The sequence below is a fragment of the Coregonus lavaretus genome, assembly GCF_964263955.1.
Source record: "Coregonus lavaretus genome assembly, chromosome: 1".
Lineage (NCBI taxonomy): Eukaryota > Metazoa > Chordata > Actinopteri > Salmoniformes > Salmonidae > Coregonus > Coregonus lavaretus.
In genome coordinates, this window is record NC_139988.1 from 6159524 (window position 1) to 6171960 (window position 12437).

At 41.7% G+C, this 12437-nt stretch overlaps 1 pseudogene across 1 annotated transcript; it reads left to right on the forward strand.

The window, feature by feature from the left end:
* Positions 1 to 1746: 1746 nt before the first annotated feature.
* LOC311120138 (toll-like receptor 2) lies at positions 1747 to 12129 on the forward strand (annotated as a pseudogene). The gene is made up of 2 exons: positions 1747 to 2026; positions 11560 to 12129. The product of its transcript is annotated as a toll-like receptor 2 (transcript).
* Positions 12130 to 12437: the final 308 nt, after the last annotated feature.

Below are 12437 nucleotides of genomic sequence, written 5' to 3' on the forward strand. Positions count from 1 at the left end.
CGTGTTGCCCAACGACAGCCCCAAAACATCACTGCTCTAGAGGAGATCTGCATGGAGGAATGGTCCAAATACCAGCAACAGTGTGTGAAAACCTTGTGAAGACTTACAGAAAACATTTGACCTGTGTCATTGCCAACAAAGGGTATATAACAAAGTATTGAGAAACTTTTGTTATTGACCAAAAAATTATGTTCCACCATAATTTGCAAATACATTTATTAAAAATCCTACAATGTGATTTTCTGGAGAAAAAAAATCTCATTTTGTCTGTCATAGTTGACGTGTACCTATGATGAAAATTACAGGCCTCTCTCATCTTTTTAAGTGGGAGAACTTGCACAATTGGTGGCTGACTAAAGACTTTTTTTCCCCACTGTAGGACTAGTTTTACTGTGGATATATATACTTTTATACCTGTTTCCTCAAGCATCTTCACAAGGTCCTTTGCTGTTGTTCTGGGATTTATTTGCACTTTTCACACCAAAGTACGTTAATCTGGCTGATTTCTTTTCATTTTCCCATGATGTCAAGCAAAGAGGCATTGAGTTTGAAGGTAGACCTTGAAATACATCCACAGGTACACCTCCAATTGACTCACATTATGTCAATTAGCCTATCAGAAGCGTCTAAAGCCATGACATCATTTTCTGGAATTCTCCAAGCTGTTTAAAGGCACAGACAACTTAGTGTATGTAAACTTCTGACCCACTGGAATGGTGATACAGTGAATCCTAAGTGAAGTAATCTGTCTGTAAACAACTGTTTACAGTGAGCTGTCCACTACCACTCCAAGATACACACATCCTACTGGGTACAGACGATGGTTCAACATCTAGTTTTGATTTACATTTGGTTGAGTTGTCAATTAACGTGAATTTAAGGTGAAATCAACCAAAATATCAATGTGATGATGTTGAATCAACGTAGAAAACATATTGGATTGGCCAAAAGTCATCAAAGTAAGAATTCCTTTAATTTTATTCACCCAACTTTTAAACTAAATCATTAAGGGAATCCTGTATTTTGATGACTTTTTGCTAATCCAATCAGTTTTCCACGTTGATTCAACATCATCACATTTAATTTGGGGGTTGAAATGAAGTGGATTCAACCAGTTTCTGCCCAGGGTGATTAGACAGCAGCATTGTAATAACATCAACCCTCAGAAACCATCATAAATAGGCCTACCTATCTTAAATCAAATCCCTAATAACGTTAGTATATTTTGAGAGCAGACTATCACACCTCTGTATAATCTAGCATTAGATCCCTGTGCACAATATAAGATGCAACACCATATCATTCAGTAAGACACACTATAATGCATATGGGAGAAACTCTATACTTCAGTACTTGGTTTCTGAGAGCAGCTCACTATCCTTCTATATTAAACCACTGTTACTGTACTATGTGGGCAAGTACTAAGACACACTACTGGGCCAAGACTGACACTGAGACAAGCTGCATCATGCTTTTGACTGATGACCAGACACTGAATATGTTTCCCTAAATTAGATGTGAGTGTGGCTGTAGAGTGTGGCTGTTTCCCTGTTTCCAGTGTAAATAGTCAGTGTGGCAGTCTTCCTGTTTCCAGTGTAATTGATGTGTGTGGCTGTCTTCCTGTTTCCAGTGTAATTGATGTGTGTGGCTGTCTTCCTGTTTCCAGTGTAATTAGTGAGTGTGGCCATCGTCCTGTTTCCAGTGTAATTAATGAGTGTGGCTGTCATCCTGTTTCCAGTGTAATTAATGTGTGGGGCTGTCTTCCTGCTTCCAATAAGCCCTGCTGTGTTCCCTGCTAACAATCCTCTGGGCTCCAGCCAGGCACCTGTGGCAGCTGGCATGTCTGTCCCAGGCCCCCAGACCCCCAGGCCCTCAGACCCCCAGGCCCCGGGACACCCACACAGCACACCACCAACTGTCCACCACCGGACCACCGGCATGCAGCGAGACAACTGGATGCAGCCGAGCCAGCACTGGAAAAGAGAGAGCAGCCCACTGCTCAGCACAGATACAGTGCTTTCGGAAAGTATTTAGACCCCTTGACTTGAACCCGATCAAACATCTCTGGAGAGACCTGAAAACAGCTGTGCAGCGACGCTCTCCATCCAACCTGACAGGTTTAGGTTTTGAGAGGATCTGCAGAGAAGAATGGGAGAAACTCTCCAAATACAGGTTTGCCAAGCTTGTAGCGTCATACCCAAGAAGACTCAAGGCTGTAATTGCTGCCAAAGATGCTTCACCAAAGTACTGAGTAAAGGGTCTGAATACTTATGTAAATGGTATATTTCAATTTTTTATTTGTAATACATTCGTGTAAATGTCTAAAAATCTGTTTTTGCTTTGGCATTATGTGGTATTGTGTATAGCTTGATGAGGGGAAAAAACGATTTAATCAATTTTAGAATAAGGCTGTAACGTTACAAAATGTGGAAAAAGTCAAGGGGTCTGAATACTTTCCGAATGCACTATACATGAGTCAATAAATAAAATTGTTTATTTCATTGAATGAGTATAGCATTCTTAGTTATGCTTTGATATGAGGGTAAAATGAAAACAAATAATTGGGCAACATAGAGTCTTCAGGAGGTGTCAGATTAAAATCAGGACATTCAAAAAGGCCTAAAGATATGTAACACTACATAGCTCCCGGCTTTTCCTTTCTAATTTGACTTTAAATGCTTAAAGGAAACTCCACAACCAAACCTAAGTGAATAAGTCAGTGAAACACCTTAAGCCTCTTTCAAACAAATTCACAAAATCAAAGTGGTACTTACAGATAATTATGCTGGTGTTTTTAAATCAGAATAAGTAAGAAAACAACAGTGAAATGTTCCCCCCATTTGCCGAGCGCTCTGATAGGAAGGGAAGTATCTGTTTACCTAGTGATTAGTACAATTTTACTGTGGTGGAGCAGAATATTCAAACCATTCAGCCAGATTGGCCCAGACAACACCAGGCTCCTGGTGAACACTATAGACCCTTTTCTAGTTATGTTTTTCCCTTCAAACTTAAATAAACCTTCACATGTCATTAAACATAATTCTGTATGCTTTCGTGTCCAGTTCCTTCAAACAAATAAAGATAGTCTCTATGAAGTGAGCTTGTTATGGTAAACCTATGGCACACAGAAGGCTCACATAGAAAGACCTGAATGGGTGTCTTATTTATGCAATGGTAAGAAGGAAAAATAAACATTATCCAGTCTGTTATTAAATTACAAGAAGAATGTCATGTTGGAGAGAGGTTCACGGTTCTGTGTTGCCACGTCATGAAAACATTATCAGAGTACATATTACGTGCGAAAGGTTCCTCTTCTTCAAAAAGTGGTATTGTGGTTATGTCTGACTGTCTCACTCTCCACTCAGAGAAGGATTATTCAATGATGAACCTAGAGTCCAAAACAGAGGTGTGGTGTTGGATGTATCTAACGTGATGCATTTATTTACATTTAAAGTATTAGTCATTTAGCAGACGCTCTTATTCAGAGCGACTTACAGGAGCAAGTAGGGTTAAGTGCCTTGCTCAAGGGCACATCGACAGATTTCTCACCTAGTCGGCTCAGGGATCAGAACCAGCGACCTTTTGGTTACTGGCACAATGCTCTTACAGTTTTTTACAATCACTTTGGCACTAATTTCAGAACCTTGACGTCATTTTTCAAAACTCTAGACACAAAACTCACAAGCAATGATCAAAATGCAAATTTTTCAAAACTCTAACACTTTTTTCAATTGCTTGGATACAATACACATAAAACTAAGATCATTTGTTCATTTAACAAAAATCACCTGTTCAATATGACACAACTTAACATCAAAGTACTACTATTTTAAAAGGCAATTCACACATTTCAGATGAGTGTCTATTCATTCCATTACAATTATCCAACTATCAATTGATACAACTGCTCAAAATGATAAGTAACTGTTGCATTACTCTTAATGCATAGTTGTATGGAAACGGACAAACAATATTCAATGTTTAGATCATGAAAGTTTCAAGATAACGAGATTCATTGTCACCAATTAGCATGGCGCATGAACCAATTAGACTACATTATCTATGGATGTAATATTTCATCATCATTCTTTACCAGACACCGTTTCTATGGTCCCATGTACCACCTTTTCAGACTATTTACAGTATTGACAGTACTGCACTCTATGGATGCAGGCCCTTGTAATTGCTTGTCCAATTCTGCCAACTCGTTACTGATGATTTAGTTCACATTGTGGAACGAGTATATAAAGAATTGATTGGGATCCACTTGCAACAACATAGCGATACGTACTGTAACATGGAGCCGGCAGGTGATCCAGGTCACAATAGAAGTCAAGCAGTGGTGGGAGGAAGACGAGGAAGACGTGTTGGTCAAAGGAATGGCAGGGGACAAGCACCCCTTCTGAGAGGTGGTCGTGGGGGAACGTGGTAGAGGACAAGGCCACGGACCAAGACAGCGGCAGCAACAGCAAAGAGTGTCCAATGAAATTCGAGCAATAGTTGTAGACCATGTTATAAATCATGGCATGACAATGACTGAGGCAGCTACAATGATACAACCAAACCTCAGAAGGTCAACCGTGGCCTCAATAATCAGAACTTTCTGCAATGAGAACCGGTAAGTCGTCAGCATGCACTAAACATTATGCTACTCTCAATTGTCAAATGACTGCATACTAATGTGTATCACAGAGTAGGTGATGTGAACAAGTGTCTTCTTACTGTAATGTTCCCTGTAGAATTGAGACTAGGCCAAATAGGGGAGGCAGAGGCAAAATTCTGACTGACCAACAAGAGCAGGCTGTGGTCGATTTGGTTCGGGCCAGAAATGATATTCGCCTTACAGAAATTCGCTAGCATATCTTGGACAATGAAGACATGTTTAACAATGTGGAATCCATAAGTTTGCCGACTATTGCACATATGCTGAAAAGGCACCAGGTGTCTTTAAAACAACTATACCGTGTGCCTTTTGAAATAAATGCAGACAGAGTGAAGCAAATGAGGACTGAGTATGTTCAGGTATGTTCAGTTTCAAGATGGATGTTGTAATAAAATTCCCTAATAATTCTACATTGTACAGTAATCAGTAAATATCTTTCCAAAATGTATTTTTAGAGTGTGATGGAGCTGGATGCTGATGACAACCATCACAAATTCATATATTTGCATGAGGCAGGCTTTAACCTGGCCAAGACAAGGAGGAGAGGTCAGAATTTCATTGGCCAGCGGGCAACCATCCAAGTACCTGGACAACGTGGGGCCAACATTACCATGTGTGCGGCTATAACAGAAGATGGTGTGGTGGGACGCATACCTCGTATTGGATCATATAATGCAGCTCTCCTTGTAACCTTCCTTGATGAGCTCAATCAGGTCTGTAGAGCTGATTGCGTGACCTATGTCATTGTGTGGGATAATGTCAGGTTCCACCATGCTCATATGGTGCAAGCATGGTTTCAGGCCCATGCACAATTTACCACCCTGTATTTACCCCCATACTCTCCTTTCCTTAACCCGATTGAGGTATTTTTCTACACATGGAGATGGAAGGTTTGTGATAGGCGCCCTCATGAACAAGTCACTCTTCTCCAGGCCATGGATGACGCATGCAATGACATCACGGCAGACCAGTGTCAGGCCTGGATTCGCCATGCCCGAAGGTTTTTTCCAAGATGTTTGGCTAATGAAAACATCCATTGTGAACCTGTGGCCAAATCCACAAGACAGAGTTGATGAAAATGTAGAAGTACAGTAATCACTTCTATGTTTTGCTTTTTACAGTACAAGCAAGCAAGTTGTGGAACAATGCATTTGATGTTTTACAGTACTGTATTGTTTTTCATCAATATATTTCAGATTTTGTTAAATGATTCCACTGTGTCTGTAGTATTCTCTCTACTACTGCAGTATTTTACAGGGATGTATTTACTTGTAGTACCATAATGAAACATGTATTACCTATTTTGTACTACAATATTTAATGATTGTACGAACAATGACACAGTGAAACTATCGGTTGCTTGTGTGTGGGTGATCTAAATTAATGTTTCATTGGTATTTCACAATACATTTGTTTTTTGAACCAATGATTGTGCATGTGCAATATTTCTTTAAAGATATGAATGCACAATGCAATGTTTTGAACATTGGACAGCCTGTGTTACAAGTGATGACCGTTTTGAGTTTTGTGTCTAGAGTTTTGAAAAATGACATCAAGGTTCTGAAATTAGTGCCAAAGCGATTGTAAAAAACTGTAACCACTAAGCTACCTGCCGCCTATCTCTGCATTTATCTCTGCAACAGAAAAACCTCTCTTCTATGCCCTTCTACTATTTTTGCTACTCAGTCAATGCCTTGAAATTTCAGAGGTACGCTTTGGCTCTATGCCTTGAAGGCCCTGTAACACGTTACACAAGAAAACGTGTGTGTGTGTGTGTCTGTGTGTGTGTGTGAGCGTGTGTGTGAGTGTGGGTGTGTGTGTGTTTGTGTGTGTGTGTGTGAGCGTGCGTGTGTGTGTGTGTGTGTGTGTGTGTGTGTGTGTGTGTGTGTGTGTGTGTGTGTGTGTGTGTGTGTGTGTGTGTGTGTGTGTGTGTGTGTGTGTGTGTGTGTGTGTGTGTGTGTGTGTGTGTGTGTGTGTGTGTGTGTGTGTGTGTACCTTGAGATCTGGACAGTGTCCCTGTGGCCAGAGAGGGATGTAAGCAATTACCAGTTCTCAAAACACTACTTACCGTAGTTAAACATATTACACGCCTCTCGCCGGCACCGTTGTCCATTCCCCTCCATATGGACCCTCCCACAGTGCAAGCTCTTTTACAACCTGCCTGCAATTACCATCATCATCATCACAGTCATCATTGTCATACACACGCAAAACACATGAGGTCTCCACATCCAGCCATAGTTCACACCATGTTAGTTTGATTTATTTTAATTACATTTTTCTTAAAAAGAGCTCACCAAATATGCAGGAGATCATACTGTATGCATATGGAGTGAATGGGTAAATTAAGACATGAATAACATCATTGGTTAACTGCTGGTAAACAAAAATCTGTAGAACCTCTCTGTTAATTTGTGTCTTTACTGAAAAAGGTTCCACGTTACCACGTTAGATCTGGGCCTAACAAAGTTAGTGTTAGTCAAGGGTGACCACAGACTGTGTTGCATGTCAAAAATACCAACCACACATACCACTCACTACCTCTTTATAGGGATTATGTGGAAAGGGAAGTTAGACAGTGGTAAGCAGTAATAACAGTATTTGTGCCTCACTGCCTCTCTCTGTCCAAACGATAGAAAATAAGACCAGAAAGAGACTGACCAGACAAAGAGGAGATACAACACAGGTAACAGACAAAGAGGAGATACAACACAGGTAACAGACAAAGAGGAGATACAACACAGTTAACAGACAAAGAGGAGATAGATTTACATTTACATTTTCGACATTTAGCAGACGCTCTTATCCAGAGCGACTTACAAATTGGTGCATTCACCTTATGATAGCCAGTGGGACAACCACTTTACAATATTTGTTTTTTAGTTTTATTTTTATTTTATTTGTAATAGTTTTTTTGGGGGGGGGGTTATTTTTTTCAAATTTTAAAATGTTTTATTTTTTTAGTATGTTTTTAATTTTCATTTGTTTTATATATATATTGTTGTAGTTTTTTTTTTTTTTTTTTTTTTTATATGTTTTTATTTTTTTAAATTATTTTTATTAATATTATTATTATTATTATTATTATTATTATTATTATTATTATTATTATTATTGTGGGGGTGGGGTAGGGGGGGGGGTGGATAGAAGGATTACTTTTATACTATCCCAGGTATTCCTTAAAGAGGTAGGGTTTCAAGTGTCTCCGGAAGGTGGTCAGTGACTCCGCTGTCCTGGCGTCGTGGGGGAGCTTGTTTCACCATTGGGGTGCCAGAGCAGCGAACAGTTTTGACTGGGCTGAGCGGGAACTGTGCTTCCGCAGAGGTAGGGGGACCAGCAGGCCAGAGGTGGAAGAACGCAATGCCCTCGTTTGGGTGTAGGGACTGATCAGAGCCTGAAGGTAAGGAGGTGCCGTTCCCCTCACAGCTCCGTAGGCAAGCACCATGGTCTTGTAGCAGATGCGAGCTTCAACTGGAAGCCAGTGGAGTGTGCGGAGGAGCGGGGTGACATGAGAGAACTTGGGAAGGTTGAACACCAGACGGGCTGCAGCGTTCTGGATGAGTTGTAGGGGTTTAATGGTACTGGCAGGGAGCCCAGCCAACAGCGAGATACAACACAGGTAACAGACAAAGAGGAGATACAACACAGGTAACAGACAAAGAGGAGATACAACACAGGTAACAGACAAAGCAGTGAAAGAACTCCAGGTCTTCAAGCCATGGACAAGTAATCCCAACAGTGTCTAATGCTATTGGATAAGGCAGCATTCCGCTTCTCAATCATCTATTCCAGACATTGGATAAACTGACCTTAACTGAACTAAACTGAACAAGAAACTGAAATCAATTCCCTAGGACAAACAAAACAACCATTACATCATCTGCAAGTATCTCTACTTCACAAGAAAAATTAGGTTGGTCTTTCCTCTGTTGGGATATATGTGGTTAGGATTTTTGGTTCCTGGGGTTGGTTGAGTAACAAATACATTCTTTCTGAGAAGACAATCCGGCATTAGGTATCTATTAAAATGATTCTTAAAGCAACTTAGTGTATCTTGCTGGGATGTATGTCTTTCACTCAGAGGAAACATTTTGAGACACCAGAAACAGAGCTTTTCTTGAGCTTCCTTATTTCTATTGTCTGCAAGAAGTTATTTTCATTCAGTGGAGCATCGCATAGTAAAATGTGCATTGAAAACATCTAATCTCTGATTTTGCCTGACATTGATGAACGACAGACCCAGCTTCTGCGGTCTGGTATCAGTAGATTGTGTTCTTTTGATTTTGACAAGAAAACCATTTCCTTTCTGTCTGTTTGTGAGACAGTACACAAACTCTCAATCACAAAACTTGATTTAAGGATCCATCATCTGCAGTGAGAAATAGTCAGGGGGTCAAGGATATCACCCTTCCCATGTCAATTCAGGCTTGATTCATTATTTGAAGAATCTCACTGATCTTTCTAAAATTAGCCGCCGAAATTGTCGCAACCCCTATTACTAGCCTGTTCAACCTCTCTTTCGTAACGTCTGAGATCCCCAGAGATTGGAAAGCTGCCGCGGTCATTCCCCTCTTCAAAGGGGGTGACAGTCAGGACCAAACTGTTACAGACCTATAGCCATCCTGCCCTGCCTTTCGAAAGTTTTTGAAAGCCAAGTTAACAAACAGATCACCGACCATTTCGAATCACACCGTACCTTCTCCGCTATTTAATCCGGTTTCCGAGCTGGTCATGGGTGCACCTCAGCCACACTCAAGGTCCTAAACAATATTATAACCATGATCGATAATAGACAGCACTGTGCAGCTGTCTTCATCGACCTGGCCAAGGCTTTCGACTCTATCAATCACCCAATTCTTATTGGCAGACTAAATAGACTTGGTTTCTCAAATGACTGCCTCGCCTGGTTCACCAACTACTTCTCAGATAGAGTTCAATGTGTCAAATCGGAGGGCCTGTTGTCTGGACCTCTGGCAGTCTCTATAGGGGTGCCACAGGGTTCAATTCTTGGGCCGACTCTTTTCTCTGTGTATATCAAAGATGTTGCTCTTGCTGCTGTTGATTCTCAGATCCACCTCTACGCAGAAGACACCATTTTGTATACATCTGGCCCTTCATTGGACACTGTGTTAACAAACCTCCAAACAAGCTTCAATGCCATACAACACTCCTTCCGTAGCCTCCAACTGCTCTTAAACAGAAGTAAAACTAAATGCATGCTCTTCAATCGAACGCTGCTGGCACCCGCCCACCCGACTAGAATAACTACTCTCGACGGGTCTGACCTAGAGTATGTGGACAACTACAAATACCTAGGTGTCTGGTTAGACCGTAAACTCTCCTTCCAGGCATCTCCAATCCAAAGATAATTCCAGAATCGGCTTCCTATTTCACAACAAAGCCTCCTTCACTCATGCTGCCAAACATGCCCTCGTAAAACTGACTATCCTACCGATCCTTAACTTCGGCGATGTCATTTACAAAACAGCCTCCAACACTCTACTCAGCAAATTGGATGTAGTCTATCACAGTGCCATCCATTTTGTCACCAAAGCCATATATACTACCCACCCCTGTGACCTGTACACTCTTGTTGGCTGGTCCTCACTACATATTGGTCGCCAAACCCACTGGCTCCAGGCCATCTATAAATCACTGCTAGGCAAATCCCTGCCTTATCTTAGCTCATTGGTCACCATAGCAACACCCACCTGTAGTATGCGCTCCAAAAGGTATATCTCACTGGTCATCCCCAAAGCCAACACCTCCTTTGGCTGCCATTCCTTCCAGTTCTCTGCTGCCAATGACTGGAACAAACTGCAAAAATCTCTGAAGCTGGAGACTCTTATCTCCCTCACTAACTTTAAGCATCAGTTGTCAGAGCACCTTACCGATCACTGTACCTGTACACAGCCCATCTGAAATTAGCCCACCCAACTACCTCATCCCCATATTGTTATTTATTTTGCTAATTTGCACCCCAGTATCTCTATTTGCACATCATCTCTTGCACATCTATCGTTCCAGTGTTAATACTAATTGTAATTATTTTGCACTATGGCCTATTTATTGCCTTACCTCCATAACTTGCTACATTTGCACACACTGTATATATATTTTATATTTTCTGTTGTATTTTTGACTTTATGTTTTGTTTTACCCCATATGTAACTCTGTGTTGTTGTTTTTATCGCACTGCTTTGCTTTATCTTGGCCAGGTCACAGTTGTAAATGAGAACTTGTTCTCAACTGGCTTACCTGGTTAAATAAAGGTGAAATAAAATAAAATAAATGTGGCAGTTAGTCTTCCTTAGAAAGTTATCCTTCAGTTCATTTTGCTTTGTGACACTCAAAAGAGTCCAGTCCCAAGGCTGAAGAGATTGTCCTTGCATGCCTATCGCATCAGAAACATCACCTCAGAGCATTTCAGTTGCTTGAGAAATCTGGAGTGTCTAGATTCAGGGCTATTGTAGACTTAACACTATTGTAGACTTAACATCTCAGGTACTGGGTAAATTGAGATTCTTAGACGTAACATTAAACATGATCTCTCAGATTACAGAATATCATTTATTTGGCCTGCACAGCTTGGATACCCTCATGTCGCAAGAAAACCCCCTTGTACATATCGACGTGTGTGCATTGATCCACCTCACTTCACTGAACAGCGTAGATTTAGGGGACTTTCTCCCTCCTCCAAGTGAGGTGGAGAACAGTATGAATGTGACACATATATTTGGTGCCATCCCACAAGGGCTGACTCATTTGAACCGGGGCCCAAGGACAGAGACATGTCCAGGTCATCATCTATCACCTTATGGAGGCAGAGCTAACATGCAAGAATGAAAATGCTATCTAGAACTTTAATAGGTACTCAGAGGCCAATTGTTCCCTAGACGTGGGCTTTGTCCTGTTCATCTGCACCTCCCTGGGCCTTCTCCTGTTCATGCTGGCGGTGCTGCTCCATTAGCTGGCCGGGGACTACCTGCTGGCCTCGGACACATCGCCCGCAGCTGGCTGGAGGATGCCATGTGGAGGCCTTTGTGTCGTTCAGCGGGAGAGACAAGCGCTGGGTGGTGGAGAAGCTGCTGCCAGGCGTAGCAGAGGGGACCCCCTTTCCTGCGTGTCTGCTTGGACAGCAGGGACTTCCAGCTGGGGAAGGACATCATGGACAACATCACAAACAGCCACTACGGCAGCCGCTACTCCCTGAGTCGTCACTACCTGTGCAGTAACTGGTGCTCTTTAAAGCTACGCCTGGCCACCCTCCGTCTGCTGGTGGAGCACAGGAACATCCTCATCCTGGTCTTCCTGGAGGACATCCCCCTCGGCAACTGTCAGTCCAGCACCGTCTGGCCAGACTGGTCAAGAGCAGGACCTATCTGGACTGGCCCAAGGACTCGGCCTTGCAGCCTCCCTTCTGGGACCGCATGTGGACCAAACTGGCTCCTCCAGGGCCTGTGTGAACAACGTGGAATCAAATCCAGGTTATCAGAGTTACTCATGACTGTCTTAGCCCACTAAGCTAAAGCCTTGTTATCTCTAAGAGCTAACTCTTAGGCAAGATTACTTATCACCTGAAAGTAATTAATTAATTCATAAAATAGCATTAAGTGTCACCTGAAAGTAATTAAAGAATTTATAACATAGCATTACTCATCACCTGAAAGTAATCAATTAATTTGTAACATAGCATTAATCATCACCTGAAAGTAATTAATTCATAACATTGCATTAAGTATCACCTTAACGTAATTAATTAATAACATAGCAT